Source organism: Mus caroli, chromosome 11, assembly GCF_900094665.2.
Source record: "Mus caroli chromosome 11, CAROLI_EIJ_v1.1, whole genome shotgun sequence".
Taxonomy (NCBI): Eukaryota; Metazoa; Chordata; class Mammalia; order Rodentia; family Muridae; genus Mus; species Mus caroli.
In genome coordinates, this window is record NC_034580.1 from 73,834,221 (window position 1) to 73,839,413 (window position 5,193).

The 5,193-nt window shown below is 42.6% G+C and overlaps 1 pseudogene; it reads right to left on the minus strand.

Annotated features, from left to right (window-relative positions):
• Positions 1 to 3,120: 3,120 nt before the first annotated feature.
• On the minus strand, positions 3,121 to 4,125 carry LOC110304531 (annotated as a pseudogene).
• Positions 4,126 to 5,193: the final 1,068 nt, after the last annotated feature.

A 5,193-nucleotide genomic window follows, 5' to 3' on the forward strand; every position in this document is an offset into this window, starting at 1 on the left:
GAATTCCCAGTCTGCTTGTTTTGGCATTGTCACAGCGCAATCCTGCTGGGTAGTGGAAACCAGCCAGGCCTGACATCTCTAGGAAGAGTCATCCCGGCTCAGAGGCAGACATCCCGGCCCTAGGCTTTTCTTCCACCCTCACCAGCAGACAAGCTGGCCCAGTTGCCATGTTTGATTTGTATTCAAAGACAGAGTGTTTCTGGGGCACTCTGGCTGCCTTTTCTTTTGCAGCTGCTGGTACTGTGATTGCCTATGCAAAGGCTGAGTATCATAGCAACCCTTCCAGCAACCGTGATGGGCATTTGCAGGGGGCGGGGCGCCCTCCAGCCTCTTTGGATTAATAAACCCTGCAGCTCACAAGGGAGGAGCACAGGATTAAAAACAGATACCTTACTCTCAAATCTCTTGCTCCTAGCTTCCCCTCCTTTCCCCTCCCCCTTCCTTTCTCTTCCTCCTTTAGTATTGGGCAAAGAATTTAGTTCCTAGCTCCATGTAGCCATCTCTTTTGAACTAGCAGCTGGAGAGATGGCTGAGGGATTAAGATCAAGGTTTGGTTCCCAGCAGTCACTTCGTGGTGCACAACTGCCTGTTATTCCGGTCCCAGGGGATCCAATACTGTCTTTAGACCTCCTCTGGCACTGCACATATATGGTGCACACACATACACATTAAATAAGTAACATTTTTTAAAAAACACAAGTACTAGCTGGCCAGTGCTCGTGCACACCCACAGTCTCAGTATGCTTGGAGGCAGAGGCAGGTGGATCTTTGAGTTCAAGGCCAGCATGGTCTACAAAGTGAGCTCTAGGACAGCCAGGGCTGTACAGAGAAACTGTCTCAAAAAAATACAAAACAAGGGGCTGGAGAGGTGGCTCAGTGGTTAAGAGCACAGACTTCCAGAGGTTAAGGTCTTCCAGAGGTCCTGAGTTCAATTCCCAGCAACTACATGGTGGTTCACAACCATCTGTAATGGGATAAGATGCCCTCTTCTGGTGTGTCTGAAGACAGCTACAGTGTGCTCATATGCATAAAATAAATAAATAAATTTTATTACAAAACAAAATAGATAAAATATGAGTACTAATGGATAACCTGAAATGCACTGTGTATCCATATAACCAGACTGATGTGGCTAATCTAATCTCCTAGTCTTCTTCTCAAATTAAACAAAAATTAAAATTTACTGGGATGATAGCTTAGTAGTTAAGAGTATTTAATTGCTATTCCAGAGGAAGAGAACCCAAGTTCAATTTCTAACACTCATGTTGAGTGACTCACAACTACCTGTATCTCTCTCTAACTCCAGGGGATCCAACATCCTCTTGTGCTCTCTGTGGGTGCACACATGTAGCACACATGAATATAGACATGTGCACACAATCACACACACACATACACAAAACCACTGTGGTGGTGCACACCTATAATATCAGCACTGAGGAGGCAGAGGTAGATCTCTGTGAATTTGAGGCCAGCCTGGTCTACAAAGTAAGGTTCAACCTACCCAGCACTACATAGTGAGGCATGTATACATTTTTTAAAAATGTAATTACATTTATATATTTATTTGTGATGTATGTGTACACACAGACATATTAACCACCGATCCATCATCCTGGATTCGTCTCCCTGCCCCTGAATTCTAATAATTAATTAATTAACTGGAAACAAGAGTTTTACCATGCCTGCCTAGCTGACCTGGAATACTTATGTAGATTAGGCTGACCTTGGATTTGTGCCAGTCCTTCTGCCCTTGCCTCCAGGGCATCAGAATTACAAGTGTGTGCCACCAAACCTTGCCCATCAGAGATAGAGTCTTTATAGTATTAGGCCTTCTGTAGGCACAGGTCCATTCTTAGCCTGTTGAGTGAGAGGCTAGGAGGAAGAGTGTTGTCTTCTACCCAAGACAGCTGAGCAGTTTTACAGTCAACAGGAGGTCATGTAGGTGCAGGGGCTATGACCTTACCGTCTACATCAAGTCAAAGATAGGGAGCGAATCCCCAATTCCCCCACTTAGTTTATGGAGCAGGGGCATTCTGCGGCAGCCCATGAAGTTCTGAGCATGGCAGCTCTGGGGTTTTCCCTGTCTGCATGAGACATATGATTCACTTTTCTGCCTCATTTCCTTTCTGGACTCTTGGCTCCAACTCTTGACTTGGTCATTTAGAAAAAGAACACTTCTTGGAAACGGGCAACACTTGACCAAGCCACTTACAGGGAGTTGGATCTTCATGCATGCATGGATTAAATGCATTTAAAATAAGCTCCAAGATTGGCAGTGTTAGTGCACGCCTTTAATCCTAGCACTTGGGAGGCAGAGGCAGGCGTATTTCTGAGTTCAAGGTCAGCCTGGTCTACAGAGTGAGTTCCAGGAGAGCCAGGGCTACACAGAGAAACCCTGTCTCGAAAGAAACAAAAATAAAATAAAGTAAAATAAGCTTCAAGCTACCAATAAAACATTAGTCTTACTAATTAGGAAAGAAGTGGCAGTACTCCTTCTTGGCGTCATTTGACCTAGAGCGAACCGAGATTTGAATGCTCTACTTTGTACTCCTTGTGTCTTCTGTCTTCTTGTCTGTCTGTTGTATGAGTCTGAATCTGTGCCTGCTTAGTGGCTGTCTTGTAAATCTGTCCCTGTCCCTGTCTGTCTGTCTGTGTGAATGTGTCTGTGCGTGTCTTTCCATAACAAAGGGCTTTGTGCTCTGTTTCAGTGAACAGAACCAGAAGCCTTAGATGGAGGAAGGAAGGAAGGAAGGAAGGAAGGAAGGAAGGAAGGAAGGAAGGAAGGAAGGAAGGAAGGAAGAAAGGAAGGACACTTTACAGAAAAATTTTACCCCCTTTGAAGATTATCAGTTTTATTTAAAATTTCAGAGCACTTGAAAATAAAGAATATAATGTATTTGTGTTTTTATTGTATAATTAAAAAATGCTTTCAATTACAATTAGCTATTAAGTGTTACCCCAAACACAGTGTGCTGTTCAGCCAGCCTCTATTGCTTTCTGATCCCACACTCAGACAGCTGGGGTAGAGGTAGGCTGCTGGCATCCCTGTGGGCAGGTGGCTTGTTCTGATTCATGGTAGCTTTTTCCTTCTTGCTCTTGAGGGCCTTCCTGACATTCTCATGACTGTGCATCTATGGCTGGTTTTTGGCAATGGGCCTTCTTCTTCCTCTTGCCTTGCTTGAATTCGATCATGGGAACAATGGCTTTCCTTTCATAGGTGTGGCCACACGTTATTTTTCTGTGATTTCTGCATTTCCATGTGTGTTATGGGGCAGATGAAATTGGTCTGCGTTTGGGTCAAAATCCTATCCTCCTGTCCCATCTCTCTCTGCACACAGACCCAGTGCTTCTTTAGTTTCTCAGCTGTTGCTTAAACTGCACAAACTTTTCATTGTCTTTAAAGTCTGCATCAGAATGCTAAGAATGCTAATCCTGGAAAGCCAAACCATTCTTCTTCACTAATCATGTTAAAACTGATATCTTTTCTGGACGTTCTTCTTTTACATGATTTATTGTAGGCTGGGCAGACTTAACATAATGCTTTGTTTTTTGTTTTGTTAGTTCTTTTTAAGATTTATTTATTATTATATGTAAGTACAATGTAGCTGTCTTCAGACACCCCAGAAGAGGGAGTCAGATCTCATTACAGATGGTTGTGAGCCACCATGTGGTTGCTGGGATTTGAACGCAGGACCTTCGGAAGAGCAGTCAGTGTTCTTAACAGCTGAGCCATCTCGCCAGCCCAACATAATGGTTTAGTTTCCGACCCATTGAATTTAGCAAATTCAACCAGGGCCTTATCCATATTGTACTCACGACTCAACTTCAGACCACAAGGTCCAAGGCATTATAAACTGTGTCCATTCCAGAGCGGATGAGAGAGGGGAAGGCAGACTGGACACCACTGAAAGATACGTAATGAGTGAACCCCTAATTTCTATTGGGGTGCCTGGCATCTTGAAATTGTTACCTGACTGCACTCCATCTAGCTCAGTTATATGTACTTGAATGTCAAATGCCCAGACTTCACCCCATTTTATAGAAATCTTTAAAATATTTTTACAAGGGATAAAGTCACTGACTCCAACTGACCTAGATAATATGCAATATTACAAATACCATTGTTTATCAGTCAATAACCAACTTTTGTATTCAACATTTAGGGTGAATATTTATTTTGAAAGGATACTTTCAACCTCTGTGTTTGCAGCTTTCAACAAATGATACACAGGCATTGCTCTGGGTCGGGGCATGGAAGAGTATATAATTTGAGATTACAGCTCTGCATTAGCTTAGGTTGTAAAAGTTGCTTACATGGAAATCCAAGGCAAGTAAGGTTAGTTTTTTATTGCTTTTTTAGAGGCAGGCTGAGTACACAATCTTGAGTCTGGAGACTTCAAGGTGTGATATTAATGTGTCTGTGAGGTCCAGAGGAAGCTGCAGTCTCTTAGAATGTAAGAGATATTTTCGTCATAATGCATTGTCGCATGTGTAGACATACTCTAGGGTCCTCGGGGTCCAAGGAGCACCAGCAACATTAATAATGAGATGAGGATGCAGCTCACTGTTTAGCATGTGTGTGAACAGGTTTAATCCCAAACATGCATGGCATACACACACACACCACATGCACACACAGGCTGCATGTGCACACACATGCACACACACATACATACAATGCTACATGTGTACACACACATGTGCACATACATAGAGTGCTCCCTTATCTGGTACTATATCTCAGCCTCTTCCTACATACTTTCTCACTTTCTGTAATTTATTCATAGGGTGATTACAGATAACGAAGGTGAACTGGGGGTCCTGGTTCTCATTTGTAGATGAAGAAACCTGGGAAGAGAGACATTTGGGGACTTGCCCAAGTTATAAAGTGGTGGGAGATTCTTTGGACCCTCTACTTTGTTCTTGATTTAAAAATATTGTTTTGTTATAGTAAACATTCTATGTTTTTTCATTTGTTGATACATTCTTAAAATTATTCAGGGTTTTTTTTTTTCTTTGTAGTTTTCAGTGTTAAAGTCTTTTACCTCTTTGCTTAATCAATTTCTAAGTTATTCTTTCTTTCTCTGTCTGTCTGTCTGTCTGTCTTGCTGGGCTGGGACCCAAATTGAGCTCATATGTTTAGCAAGCACTTCACCACTATGCTACACTCCCAGTTTGGCATTTATCTAC